This window comes from Gouania willdenowi, chromosome 22 (genome assembly GCF_900634775.1).
Source record: "Gouania willdenowi chromosome 22, fGouWil2.1, whole genome shotgun sequence".
In the NCBI taxonomy this organism is placed as follows: Eukaryota; Metazoa; Chordata; class Actinopteri; order Blenniiformes; family Gobiesocidae; genus Gouania; species Gouania willdenowi.
In genome coordinates, this window is record NC_041065.1 from 6,225,275 (window position 1) to 6,241,423 (window position 16,149).

A 16,149-nucleotide genomic window follows, 5' to 3' on the forward strand; every position below is an offset into this window, starting at 1 on the left:
AAAAATTCTATAAAAAATTGTCAATCATAATTTAACGCAAAACTGGGGAACAATGTTACAGTTCTATGTACAGTTCTACACGTATGTAGTTAACAACTAATAAAATATATAAAATATTCAAACTTTCCGACATTTTACCATTTAACAAAAATATTAAAATATATTTTCATTGATTAGGAAGTCTAACAAGGCAACCAATAGATAGGAAAGAAATTAGATGATAGATATTTGTTGTTAGTGTATTTTACAGCTGATTTAGGACTCGTTATCATAAGAGATGCTAACAGAAAGCTAAAACAAGAGGACTGTTACATTTTATGGGGTTATTTATTAAAGTCTCAGTAATTGTGATTAAATGTATTTGAACTTTAGTAATTGAGAATGTAATTGGAATTGGAAAAATTGCAATTGGAAAAAATTCTGGTAACTAATCATAATTGAATTGTAATTGAACATGGATAATTGAAAACGTAATTGTAACTGAAAAAAGTAATTGACCCAAACCTGCTAAACACCACTGCTAGGGTCTGTCAAAGAAACCAAACTGGGTGATATTTAAATGCCTATAGTGACTGGATAAAAAGATCTAAATAAATTCATTAAAAACTGTGCTTAACAACAGAGTCTTAATTCTTAATGGCTGAACAAATGCATGTGCTGATGTTGCCCAGATTGGCTGGATGTGTTTCAGTGATGTCTTACTTGGAGCTCAGCTGAGGATGGAGGAGGAGGAGGAGGAGGAGGAGGAGGAGGAGGAGGAGGAGATGATGACATCAGGGGGTCAGTAGAGGCCCAGAGCACCATATCTGCAATCTCTGGACAGAGCTCTATCACATCATTAACATCAAGAAGAAGACTGTTCCACTCCTCCTCCTGGACCAAGCTGTAGATGTTGTCCAAAGGCTCCATCAGGATGGTCTTTGGGCTCCTGTGACACAAAGTAAAGAGAATAATAAATAAGCTGCTGAGGCTCACGCATGGGAACCAACACCTTACACAGACCTTAAACTGAACTCACACAGCAGACAAATACAGTATACAGTATATGTATACAGTTCATATTTTTAATTGATTCATTCTTTGAAGCATTAACATTGATTTATACAATTGCAATGCTTGCATTTTAGTGAAGTTAGTACACATTTATAGCCACAAATATTAAATACAATGGTACCAGTAATTTGCATAATAATTTCTCTCCATGTTTCAGCCTTGGTTTTCTCATTTTTGGTTTCGGCCAAGAATTTTCACTTTGGTGCATCCCTTGTTATGAGTACCTAAAAAGCTGTCATTAAGTTTGTTGTCATTTCATTTGAAAGCTTCCTACATCATTTTCTAACCCCTCAGCAACAACTCTAGGGGATCCCCGGAGCACCAGACCTAAACCAGCTATGTGCACGCCCTTTCTAACACTGTATGTTTGTTTGGAATTTGTTACGGCATGTCTACAATAGCTTGTGTTGTGTTTCTTTTGTTAGCTGACAGATCTAAAGGTTCTTTATGATTTGGAGTTGTTTGAGATTCGACGTCTTTTAGATCACACTGCTCAAGAGAGAGCCTCGTTCCTAATGGCATTCGGAAAGGTGAAGACAGAGCTTGATGAAACTACAGCCAGGTAAAATGATATGGTGGGGTTTATATCTGAGAACTGAGTGTGTGCTGATAACCCCGTTTCTTCATATTTTTCACACGGTCCAGTGTCAAGAAGAAGGACAAAGATCGTGTGGCAGCCATGTCCAGAGCCGAAGCTTTGGAAAGTCAGCTGAATATGAGTGAAGCAGCTCTCGCCACGGCTCAAAGTCAGAATGCTGCTCTTACTGCTGAGTTTGCTGAGGTCAAAAAATGTTTGGTAAATGTATGTACTGCAGCTTTTTGTGGTTTTTAAGAAGTACAGAGTGTGCTTTATGATGCACAGAATGCCACTTCCCCAAACGCTTGACAAAAGCAGCCCTAAAATGGGTTTGTCTTTAACCTCATCAAACCAGTTGTAGTTTCGTGAGTGGAGCACTTCCTTGAATAACTCCTACACCACAGTTTGTCCATATGCGTGCGTTTGAAATGCTTTTTATTGCATCTGCAACTTCTGAATCTCCTCGCAGTTCTACGAGAAAAGGTTACAGATCATAGTCTTTCAGTTTGGGTATCTTTATAATTTGGGTTTAAAATCCCTTTAAGGGTCCATTCACACCAGTTTAGTCCTGGACTCCATCCGAATGGGCAGAGGACAGCTGATTATTTGATCACCTTGGTTTGTGTTCAGGTGCTATTGTACACAGTGTAAATCTTGTTCATTAGGTACAGCTTTGTAAACGGAGGTATCGAGGCAGAGCTCAGAGTTTACAGTAGCATATCATGCTAATTAATGAAGCACTGAAGCCTCTGAGGGTGTACTCACACTGGCAACCAGGGCCGTTCCTAACCAGCTCTGTGCATGTGTGAAACCATGGGGGGCCATTGTCTCGCCTGCGTAGGTGTGAACTGCACCGCAGGGGGTTTAACGGCCCGATGATCCTGCTGGAAGAGGTGGTCCAAACACCGTGCCAGACAGTTGGCCGCGCATGCACAACTCGACTCGACCCGCGCGCAAAATGTGATGACGTTGGTACCGCGCGACGCTTTACGGCACATAAACATCTGCATTCCGCAATGATAGCGGTGTCAGAAGTGCTCGTTAGCCGATGAAAAGTTCAGAGTTGGCGTTACCTGATATATATGAACAACACCACAGAGAACTCATGGAGGAAGAGGACAACATGACCGTCAGGACTTCTCTTTGATCAGCCGACAGCGGGACAGTAACGGAGTGTAGCAGCTCATCATCAGGTCCGGGTATTTCCGAGGGTATAAATATACATATAAACACATATTTCTGGTATATTAACCCATATAAACCAGAAAATATGGAAATGGGACATTTTACTGCTGCAAATGTGTAACATATTACTGGTATTTTGTGGACAGGACACATGTGGTTGGCTATTATATAACCCAGAAAAAAATGGAAATTGGACATTGTACTGCTGCTAATGTATAAATAATATAAATATATATTGTATATGGTGTTTCAGTGTTCTGGGACACATACTCACAAACTCTGTAGAATGAAACCAAACACAGTGTCTTGGGGAGCAAAGTGTAGTGTATTAATTTATTCATCTAAATGTAACCAAAAACAGAACATCACAAATACAAGCCCAAATAAATGAAATGTCTGAAAGAAAGGGTAATAATTTTCCAAACAAAAATCAATAAGCCAGAAATAAAGTGCAACCTTTTGCAAAATGTAACATGAACCTTAAAAGCAAAACATTTAAACATTGGAAGTACAAGGATGGGAATATTATGACAGCAGAACCTGGAACAAGACTGCAAATTGTTGCAACTATTTATTTATTTTTAATCTTATTTTAGTTCTCTTCTTAGGTCGTGTCGTGTTAGTGCACATGTGGCAATACCAATTTTCAGTATGTGGAGTTCCTGTTAGACTTGCACAACTATAATGAATTGCTCAGAAATCTACATGTGTCCTGTTCTCAAAATACCAGTAATATGTTACACATTTGCAGCCGTAAAATGTCCCATTTCTATATTTTTTGGTTTATATGGGTTAATATACCAGTAATGTGTTTATATGCATGTTTATACCCTCACAATTACCATGGAATTTTGGGTTTTACTCGGACCCCTCATTTTCACGTCTCTGCAGAAGAAGACCCTCCGCTGCACCTCAGCACTTTAACAACTCACTAATTTCATTATTTAAATACACTATTTCTACCTTTGTTTTTCTGTTTGCATGTCGTTTGCTTTGTATTTAATAAAATGGTTTCTCCAACAGTTGGTTAAATCTACACATTTATACTGTATATAATGCACATGCAGGATGATGTGTAACAATAATCAGTAAAATTAGCTGTAAACACATTTTGTAGAACTAAATATAAAGTTATGCTGTGAACAGAAAGAAAGAAAGACGAGTCAGATCATCTAAACTTTAGAATATAATACAATCATAACTTTTAATCATAAATATGACTATACTCAAAAGAACACACTTTGATATCTTTGTCACACAATATCTAAGCTTCCAGTGAATAATTTACAAAAAACAAAAAAAAGTTCACCGATGACACTGAGATCTCAATGTCACCATCAGTGAACTTTTTTTTAATTTGTAAATTATTCACTGGAAGCTTCACTGGTGGCGTGTGCAGTGGTTGTTGTTATTATTATTATTGTATAAAGCCAACATCACTGCAGCTCTGCACATCATTGTTGTCCTGTTAAAGTATTTTTATACAAAGACTTAAAAACAATCTAAAATTAGTGCTGACTCAAGTAAATCACCTTTATTATGCATTATAACAATCTGTTCCTAAAGTCTCTGAATTATTGAAACAATTAAAAACATCTCCTAAAAAATAAAATTACAGAAAATTAAATAATCATTAAATACACATTTCAATAAATAAGTGCATCCCATGTTCCTATGTTGACTCTGAGCTTTATTCTGTCTGTTGTCTGTGAAGTGATGGGTCTAAACCAGATGATGGAAACTAGGATCAGCTCATGGTTTTAATGTCCAGGGAGGGGCGTGTCCACTCTGCATGGACTTAAAGAAGAAGAAATAAAAGAAGAGTTAGATAATGTCATGTTCATCAAAAGGAAAACTGAAAGTGATGGAGATAAATATGCTCAAATGGACACAGACACACACACAAAGTTTAAACAAACACAAACTCTGTCCTAAATTGTCTCACACACTAAAAGCATCTATTTACACTTATATTAATGTACACAAAGACTAGCTCCACAAAATCAGAACGACATTTATTGATCCAAAAATTAAACTGATCTTACCTTTATAGGCTCAATTTCCTCCTTTGTTTTCAAATCCATTTGAACCTTTTATCGTCAGAGAGAGTCTTTCATTTTTAATAAATCCACCGTTATTTGGTCTGTTTTAATCTCTCTTTCTTTCTCACTCACTTGGTTCTCTCTGTTCCTTGTGTCGATTTCGTCAAAACAAAGCGGCATCTTTAATGTTTCCGTTACGTATGAGTAAAATTACCGCAATGTACCGACACTGGCTGTAAAGAGCAACGTATTATCTTTCATAAACTGGTGGAATTTCTCTGATAGAGCAAATATGAGCAGAGTTACGATCATTTAAATTAACGTGATGCATTCAGGGGCCCTGGGAAACCCAGTCCGTGAAATGAGCACGTGTCTGGGTAAATCTTGGTTTATAGTTACCCTACGCAACAGAAAATATGAAATTAACAGAATGTACTGTCAACAACAAACCCAGAGTCGCTTAATGGTGACGTAACGCCATACGTGTGTCATAAATTGGTGATCACGTCCGTTCTACCGTGTCAGAAAAGGGACAGGGAGGGGGGATTCCTGCTGTGAGCTTGGAACGGCCCCAGTTGCCAGTGTGAGTACACCCTGACCTATACAGATGCATACAACAAACACCTTCACTGAATCCAGATTACTCTTGTATGATATTTATGTTTAGATTTTTTTTCTAGTTGATTATTATTTAATGTTTACATTGTTAGAGAGAGCACAGTTCACCAAGTCAAATTCCTCGTGTGTATAACATACATTACATGGCCAATAAAGTTGATTCTGATTCTGAGTAAGTTTGGAGACCAGAGAATATAATTCTACACCACAACAATCCCTCAGAATAGAGGGAGTTTTTCTGCTCAAAATCCAATCCCTCCAAGTACTGTGAGAGGCACCCTGTCTATGGAAGAAATTGTCATGTAAATTAACAGTAGATTACTGGCAACAGTGTCTCCAGCAATTTGTATACCTACTGTTATTTTACTGTAAAATTAATACATTTTCATTACTGTTATAATAACAATAATGTAATGCTCTGTGTTGTGTAGTGGGAGTGAGGGTATCTCATTGCAGGGTAATAACAGTGTAACTCATATGATATGAAATGTGATTTGTGGTTTTACAGTAATCCATATATTGCAAGAAAATTACACGATTCATTGCAATATCCGACTCAAAGACAAACAAATTAACTGAAACAATGTCAAGTGCAGAATTTCTCATTTTATTTACTGAGTTAGTGTTAGTTTCACATAATTTTACACAGATGAAACACAAGACAGAAAGTGCACAAAGTCAAAGTTTTAATTTTAAATAATTAAATAAACAATCCAGTTCTCCCTAAGCCCTTTACTTTTAACCCCCTCACTCAGTTGTACCACTGCCCTCTCTTTTTCACATCTTTTCCCCTAATAAAGTTTAGCTCACCCTTCCACTAAGACATATGTATTGATTTATTTTTCACAAATAAAAAAAACAAAAACAAAATCATGCATTTTTGTTGCAAAAAAGATTCAATATATGTCAAGAGATAACCTAAAACAACAAATGCAACCAGGAAAAAAGTTATATCAATAAACATGTCATGGTGGAAGGAAAGTGATTATTGCCATTTTTTGTCCCACCCTATTGTGGAGTTTAGAAAATGCATGGAACCCACTATACAGTTATTTTATTCTTTACAATTACATTACCAAAATAAAATAAAATCAGGCTTTATTGTCATTTTGCTGCACATACACCTGCAAGATGTACATCAAGATGAGAAAGCATTTCTACAGGATCTATTTCAGAACATATTTTCTTGAGGATTGTTTGTGTGGAGTATTTTTTTTTTTTAATTCTATGTAAGGTTTTAATGATATAAACCACTTTGAATTATATTCTACATTAGATTTTATTTACACTTGTAAATTTACAGCTGGTTCTGGCTGGCACAAGACTGACACCCCACCCTTTACCCCACCATGGTCCCATCTTATCTCCTCTAAAGAACCAATCTGCACCACCCATCCCTCCTCGACGATACCAGGCTCAGAATCACTCTTCTCCTCAGGCCAGCTGTGTTCATCTTAGAGCGACACAGGCCTGATGTGTGCTGGGTCTAGACTGCAATAGCTCTATTTTTAGGAACAACCAGAAAAAGTCAGGGCCTTATGGAGTTAATGCAGCTTCTTTAATTCCTATGGTGACAGGTAACACAGGTAAAATTGTGAAATTAAAGAAAAGCAAAAAGCTTTATAGAGATAAAAATTTGACTCCTATAACATGTCATCCAAAAAGTCCACCAGTGTCTCCAGTAAAGTTTTTAAAATTAGCTCTTCTTAATGTTAGATCTCTTGTTAACAATTCACTACTAATTAATGATTTTATTTTGACACATCACTTGGACTTTTTATTTCTTAATGAAACATGGTTGAATGATGGTATCAGTAATACTATTCTCAATGAAAGTGCACCACAAGACTTTATTTATTTAAATAAGTGTCGTACTTGCAGGAAAGGTGGTGGAGTTGCTGCCATTTTTAAATCAATATTTCAGTGCAAAGAAATAACATTTGGTGATTTTATCTCCTTTGAATATATGTCTTTCTTACTGAAGGGTGATTCAAGAGTTCTGTTTTTAGTCGTTTATAGACCCCCAAAATATTCTGGAGAATTCATGGATGAGTTTGCTGAACTGCTGTCAGTTGTATGCACTGAATACAACTTTTTAATAATAACAGGTGACTTAAATATTCATGTAGAAAATAACATGGACAATACTGCCAAAGAACTGTATGCTTTAATGGATACTTTTGGTCTTACACAACATGTGACTGGTTCGACACACACTCAAGGTCACACTTTGGATCTTGTTATCTCTAAAGGTGTTGACATCTCTGCTGTTGATGTAAGAGACTTAGCTCTATCTGATCATTTCTGTGTCTTTTTTGATCTAGAGACTGTAACATCTGTTCCCCCTACTTCTGTGTGTTTAAAGAAAAGGTACATAAATGAGAACACAAGTGCACAGTTTATGGAAGCCATAGCAATGACACCAACATTGAGTGCTGAGACAGTTGATGATCTTCTGGATGAGTATAATAGAAAAGTCTGTAATGTCATAGATGTGGTGGCTCCAATCAAAACTAAGAGAAAACCAAACACACAGAAAACACCTTGGAGGAGGACTGAGATAATGCAGAATTTGAAATCTGACTGTAGAAGAGCTGAGCGTAAATGGAGATCAACAAAACTCCAAATTCATCTAGAACTATACAAAATAAGTCTGCGAAAATTCAATGATGGCTTGTTCAAAGGAAGGCAGCAATACTTTTCTGAAATTATTGCCAAAAATGTCAACAACTCTCGCACGTTGTTTTCTGTAATTGAAAAGCTCACAACCCCCCCAGATCAGATAGCCCCTGAATTACTGTCAGCTGGAAAATGCAATGAATTTGCTGTATATTTCAATGAAAAAATACAATCAATAAGGTCAAACATCAGAACAAACCAGCAAAATCACAAAAAGCTTGAACAGCTTCAACCACTGAGGGATGAGTCAACTACAATGTTAGAGTTTATTACAGTGAACCCAAAAACAATAGAGGAGACTGTTCAGCAGCTGAATCCATCAACGTGTTGCCTTGACACAATACCCTCAAACTTCTTTAAAACTGTTGTAAAGTCAATTGTCACTGATTTGTGTCAGATAATTAACTGCTCATTCCAATCAGGCACCGTACCAAAATCCCTGAAAGTAGCTGCTGTGAAACCTCTGTTAAAAAAGAGAACACTGGATGCCTCTATACTGGCTAACTATAGACCAACCAGAACCTTCCATTCATGGCCAAGATCATTGAGAAGGTGGTCTTCAACCAACTGAGTCAATTCTTAACATTCAACAAAATATTTGATAAATTTCAGTCAGGTTTTCGTTCTCATCACAGCACTGAAACTGCTCTGATCAAAGTGATCAATGACATAAGGTTGAACACTGATTCAGGAAAAGTATCTGTTCTCATTCTATTGGATCTAAGTGCTGCATTTGACACTGTAGATCATACAATTTTGTTGCACAGATTGCAAACATGGGTTGGACTAAATGGAAAAGTTATGCAATGGTTTAAGTCATACTTGAAGGAGCGAAGCTATTTTGTAAGCATTGGAAACTTTGAATCTGACAGATTACCAATGTCCTGTGGGGTTCCTCAGGGATCTGTTCTTGGACCCCTTCTGTTTAGCCTTTACATGCTTCCTTTAGGACAAATTTTACAGAACTGTAAGGTTGATTATCAGAGCTATGCAGATGACACACAACTATATCTATCACTGAACCCAGATGACCATGGTCCCATTGAGGTGTTGTGTGACTGTTTAGAAAAAATAAACTGCTGGATGAGTGAAAACTTCCTTCAACTAAACCATGACAAGACGGAGGTGATTGTCTTTGGTAACAAGGAAAAGAGGACTGCTGTCAGCAATTATCTTGAGTCTCGATCTTTAAAAGCTAAAGACCAAGTCAAAAACCTTGGTGTTCTGATTGACTCAGATCTTACATTCAGCAGTCAGATCAAATCTATCACAAAAACAGCCTTCTATCACCTAAAGAACATCGCCAGAGTGAAAGGTTTAATGGCTCAGAAAGATCAGGAGAAACTGGTCCATGCTTTTATCTCCAGCAGACTGGACTATTGTAATGGTCTTCTGACAGGAATCCCCCAAAAGAGCATCAAACAGCTACAGCTGGTTCAGAACGCTGCAGCTCGGGTCTTAACCAGAACAAAGAGGTCAGAACACATTACTCCAGTTTTAAAGTCTTTACACTGGCTCCCAGTCAGCCTCAGAATAGACTTTAAAGTTCTGCTGCTGGTGTATAAATCTGTGAATGGGTTTGGTCCAGAATACATCAGTGACATGATAGTCAGGTATGAACCCAGCAGGTCTCTCAGATCTATGGACACAGGTCAGATAGTGGAGCCCAGAGCTCACAGTAAACATGGTGATGCTGCTTTTAGTTGTTGTGCTGCAAAGAAGTGGAACAAACTGCCAGCAGAGCTGAAGTCAGCATCACATGTGAACATTTTTAAATCAACGTTAAAGGCACTTTTTTTCACTGCATATGATTGAGAGAGAGATTTTTTGTCATGTTGTTGATGTAATGATGATTTTACTGATGATTTTAATTGATTTTACTGATGATTTTAATTGATTTTACTGATGATTTTAAATGTTCTTATTGATTTTAAACAATTGAATGTTTTATCATGTAAAGCACATTGAGTTGCCTTGAGTATGAAATGCGCTATATAAATAAATTTGCCTTGCCTTGTGCAATTATAGAAAAGAAAAAAGTCTTTGGGGTCGTCAGAATTATTATTATTATTATTATTATTATTATTATTATTATTTTAACAATAATAATAATAATAATAATAATAACAAAAAGTTTTTAATAAAAAACTTCAATTAAAAAAAAAGGGTTCAAATGCAAATTTTTAGGTTTCAAAAATATGCAAATGGTTTTGTAAAAGTCCAATTAAGTTACATTGTTTTTGTATCTGCCTTGTGTTTTGTATTTTATTAAAACTGATGAAGAGGGTTTCTATTGTGCGCAGTTTTTTTTATTTATTCATGATCTAACAATCTCCTCCTGTACAGCGGACATCAGCAATTACACACTATATTTAATATTTTGGAGCCTCAAAAACTCTCAGTGAAGTTGACATCAATCAGTTGGTTTGAGAGGAACAGTTTGTGAAACGTTGACAGATGTGTTCAGTTTAATTACCTCCTCAGTCCAAAGGCGATGATCTGCTCAGGAAACACTGATCACTCTAAATGCAGTGGTTCTCAACCTTTTCAGCCAGAGACCGAGGATCGACCCCCACTGTACCTGAAGGTGGTTGAACACAAACATGAACATTAAAGAACAGTCATGTGGAGACAAGGTCATCTATAAGGGGGGATACAGGGGAGAGATTTTTGGGGCCCATCCATAAAGTCAGCAAAATGATAATGCATCAATTTTATATAGCGCTTTTTTGGACATTCAAAGACACTTTACAGAATTAAGGGGTTATTCTTTCACTCCACACGTAGTGGTGGTAAACTACTATTGTAGCCATGTGTCAAACTAAAGGGCCGGGGGCCACCTCAGGTCCTTTAGAGTGACCAATTCGGCCCCTTGGGAAAAAGTAAAAATGACAGAGAAAATGATATCTCAGCCTCTCCAAATACACAATTTCAAAGAAACTCACTGTGTTTTGACGCTTATATCACATGATGGCAGTCATTTTTAGTTGCAAATTGTTGAAAGAACTCAGTTTTTCTCAAACTGTGACATTTTCATCAAAATATTTCACAGAGTTCCCTGAATGAAATTAAAAATTTGTTACAAAATCAAGGAAATTTAAAGAGAATAATAATATCAGTCACCTATTGCTTGGATATTGTTGGTACCACTGTACTTTATGCTGGCCCAATAAAGACCAAACTGGTCCTTATTTGGCCTCTGAATTAAAAAGAGTTAAAATAATTATATATAATAATGAATCAATAGTCTAAAATAAAAAATGAGGTGTACCTTAAAGTGATGTGCAGACAGACACACTCTCTGAGAATAAGTTTAATCTCAGATGTGTGTTTTAATGTCTAAGAGTATCAAGGTTTGCATCAATTTAACTTCAAATAGTGTCTGTGCTCTCCATAGATTGTTTGAATTGCATATATCAGCCATTTAAGATGGTCTTTAACCCTTAGTTTATGTTGTATTCTATCATAGAGACTCACCTAGAAACAAGCCTGCAGTAGAATCAGAAAACTCATCAGCTGTTCTCTATATTTTAATAGCACCAAGGACAACAATGACAACATCAGCAGCAACATCAACATCAAAGGGCTGAGAACACCAGAAGAGGAACATCGACTAGCAGCAGACGTGGGCAGATGTTTTTCTGCTCCCTGCTTGACATTTTGCTTTTATTCGTTTTGGCCAGGGTCTCTAGTCTGTGTTTTTGTTTTTACAATATACAATATTTTCTGTAGGTTTTTTTTTATTTAAAGTGCTTCCATACAGTTTCAAATTTTTATCTTATGACTATATCTATATTTTTTTTTTACATTTTTTATAGCGAAATATATAATAAAATTATATTTGAACTAAGTTGGAAAAAAGCTTGCTTTCTACACACACATCACAAAAAGGTATTAGAAGTATATTTATTCAGAATCAATAGAAATTCATTGACCATTGTCAATGCGTATCACCAGATATTTTATTATTTTGTTTTTTTGTTTTTTTATTTGAAAAAAAAAAAATATATATATATATATAAATCTCTGAAGAAGAAAACTGGGTTATCAGAAATACATCAGGAGAAGGTTTACAAGGTGTACAGTAACCAGGTTATGAAAGTGGACAATATCACTTTCCATTGGATATACTGTAGCTGCTGACAAATTATTTTGGCACAAAACTATCAGTAAATGTAAAAGTCCGACCTTCTTTTAAAAAAACAAAATGTAACAACCTTTACATTACTGACCCTTCCTTACATCTGAGTATATAAGTTACACGTGAAGTGCAAAAGTGCTGAGTCTCACAAAAATATGGTCCAGAAGAGACAGGAAGGGCTCAGATAACTAACCAGTGACACTACACACATGCAGATGTCTGAGATTTCATGATTTTGAAAGCCGATAACAAATAACATTGAGTCAAATGGATAGTATGAATATTGCTGTGTTGGATTCTGTACTGCAGTTATTTGGGATGATGGATCTTAATGTCTAAACAAGAATGAAACACTCTTATGAGGCCACTTTAGTTGTTGTAAAGGATTGATTTATACTATTGCTATAGTATCGGGACTTCATTGAAAATGTTAAGTCACAAAGAACAGTCTAAGACTTAGACTGTTCTGTTCAATATTATGAAGAAGTTCAAACTAAGTCTTTACTAAGGTTAATACTTGTGGTGTTCTGTTTTATGCTGCTAATATTTTTACTTTTATTATTATTCAGTCTCAATCATATTTTAGTTCCTAACTAGTAATGGTCAATTGCAGCTTGTTTTTCAATTTCTTGCCATATTTTTGTGGGAATGTTGCAGTGCTCGGTCCCTTACTGATCTAACTGCTAGATTCTATTCATGTTCTAAATTGTGTTGTTTTTTTTTAATTTGTTTGAATTTCACTGTCACTAGTTTCCTTCAATGCCAGGGGGTTAAGACAACTGTGTTAACGTAAAGCCTTTTTTTTTATTTTGCCAAAACATTTAAAGCCGATTTCATTTTTTTTTCAAGAGAGTCACTCTACAGTTGCAGATGTAAACTTCTGGAAATCCCAATGGGACAATGATGGCTGGTTTTCTCATGGCTCACAGGATGTTTTCAGTGTACCAATATGGCTTCACTGCTGTATGATAGAGATCAGTGTTTCAGACCATAGACAAGCACAAGCACTGCTCGGGATGCTAGTTAGCTTGGTCGGCTAACAGCTGCAAAGGAACACATACCACAGCAGAGTAATGAATGCCACCCACACAGACCCGCACACATAAGAAGTAACACTGACTAAGTTGATGTCCACGCTCCATAAAGAGGTTTCTGCTGCTGTCCCAGGACGTAGAACCAACACAACCAGCAGCCAGCATAGCGTGTGAGCCACAGCATCAGACATCTTAGCTCCTACCTCTGCTACTGTCACACGGGCTATGGTGGAGGACTGGATCCGCCTTCAGTTCTGGTTCTACTTCCACCTGGGAGCCACTAGGTTGCAGTAACACCTGAAATACAAGGTTTTATATTTCCTCTCTTTCTTTGTTTTTAAATAAAATAATTACAACTGCATTAACAAAATATGAAATGAATGAAAACATAATACAGTACATAGGAAACATTGGCAATAAACAACTAAAACCAATTATTAAAGGTCACTCAAAAGACAAATTTTAACAGCAGGTTTAAAGTGGACGAATTTGACAATGTTTTTATTTTATTTATTTATTTTTACTCATTTGGAAAATGTGAAATGCATGGCTTAGTTTTTGAATATCTACATTTGTGAATACATTTTTTTTGACAAAGCATTTTTTTTTTCTATTTTTTTATTAAAAAAAACCAAACTTTTATTTCATCAGACATAATTTTTCCACCAAAGAAGCATGAATATGAAGATTTTTAGAGAGTAGTATTCACAAAACTTATGCACAAACTTTAAAACATTCCAAATGAATTTGGCTCCATTTGTACATGAAAACACAATTTTGATATAGATTTAATAAACCAAGTTTGGTATATCTTTGGTTTTGTTTTAATTTCATATGCTAATGAACTTGTTATTTGAAATCACTTCAGTCGTCATGGTATTTTTATTCACTGGAACGTTAAACCAAGCTAAAATGCCAAATGACAGAAAAATACACAAAAGCACAACAAATTTAATTACAAAAACACAAAAAAACACCTAAAATGAGAGGAAAATGTACAAAAGTTTCATAAATACACTTCTTTTGTGTGTTTTTTTTTTGTATTTGTTTTTTGGAAACATTTTTGTGTATCTGTAAAACTTTTGTACATTATTTTAGGTGTTTTTGTTGTTATTTTGTGTTTTTGTAATTAAATTTGTTGTCCTTTTGTGTATTTTAGCTTGGTTTAACGTTCCAGTGAATAAAAATACCGTCTGAAGTGATTTATTATTAAATATGCGGACGACAACACTGTGGTTGGACTCATCTGACGCGAGGATGAGACAGCGTACAGGGTCGAGGTAGAGGAACTATCACGCTGGTGCTCAGCAAACAACCTGACCCTGAACATCCCGACTTCAGGAAGATCAGACAGGACCACACCCCCCTCCTCATAAATGGAGAATAGCTGGAGACTGTCACCACCTTCAGGTCATCTCCGCTGACCACTCCTGGACTGTCAACATCGAGGCCCTGGTCAAGAAGGCTCAGCAGCGGCTACACTTCCTGCGTGTCCTCAGGAAGAACCACCTGGACACGAAGCTGCTGCTGGCCTTTTATCACTCCTCTGTGGAGAGCGTGCTGACATACTGTCTGGGTGTGTTGTACGCAGGCTCAACAGCCAATGACAGGAAGGTGGTGCAGAGGGTCATTAACACTGCCCAAAAGATCATCGGCTGCCCTCTGCCCAGCCTGGAAAACATCACCACATCCTGCTGCCTCAGGAGAACCAAGGCCATCACAGGAGACCCCTTACACCCTGCCCACCCCCTGTTCGACCTGGTGCCCTCTGGAAGACGCTACAGGTCAACAAAGTCTCACAAGCAGACTGACAGACAGCTTCTTCCCCTGGGCCATACGGACTGCAAACACCCATGGATACGCACACACACACTCACGAACAATCTCCCATAACCCCCCCCCCATTTAGCACTAAACACTTTAGCACCTTAAACTGTTATTTATTTCTGTAAATTACTCACTAATGTCTTGTTTTAAGAGAAAAAATACCCCCTTTTTTTTACCTTTTTAAATGTGTTTTTGCTCCTGTCTCTTAATTTATGCTTTGTGGTGTACTGTAGCTCTATGCGAGCACCCCTCAAATTTTGCTGTACCACCGAGTACAATGACAATAAAGACTATTCTATTCTATTCTATTTCAAGAAACAATTTTAGTAGCATATGAAATTAAAACAAAACAAAAGATTCACCAAACTGGATTTATAAAATCTATATCAAAATTGTGTTTTTATACTTAAGAACATTGATGAAAACTGTTGAACAAGAAATGGTCCAACTTCAGAAATGGTTTAATAAAAACAGATTGTCATTAAACTTAAGCAAAACAAAATGTATGTTGTTTACAAATCAAAAATGCCCTGATAGTGTTAATTTAACTTTAAATGTAATAACTATTGAGAGAGTGTCAGAATTTAGGTTTTTAGGAGTTCTCATTGAAAATTTAAGTGGAAGTCGCACATAGCTTACGTAAGAAATAAAATTTGTAAAAACATTACCGTTTTGAGTAAAGTTTATGTTGAAATACAAGGCAATGAGAATTCTATATTGCTCCTTTATTTTGCCATATTTAATGTATTGTTTGGAGATATGGGGTAATTCTTATATTACTAATTTAACGCCCTTATTTCTTTTGCAAAAAAAGGGCTATAAGAATAATTAATGGAGTTGCTCCAAGAGAGCATACCACAGGACTGTTTCTGAGGTCAGGACTACTCAAATTGAAGAACTTGGTTTCTTTACAAACTTTATTAATTGTTCATAAAGCAAAACACTGTCTGTTACCGCATGGACTTCAAACCCTTTTTTACTGTAAACAGTGAG

The 16,149-nt window shown here is 36.3% G+C and overlaps 1 long non-coding RNA gene across 1 annotated transcript; it reads right to left on the reverse strand.

Annotated features, from left to right (window-relative positions):
• Window positions 1–754: 754 nt before the first annotated feature.
• Window positions 755–13,565, reverse strand: LOC114456633 (uncharacterized). Its single transcript, XR_003672856.1, has 3 exons — window positions 13,416–13,565; window positions 10,631–10,735; window positions 755–928 (listed from the first exon to the last, which is right to left on the reverse strand). It is a non-coding gene; the product is annotated as an uncharacterized LOC114456633 (long non-coding RNA).
• Between the last annotated feature and the right edge of the window lie 2,584 nt (window positions 13,566–16,149).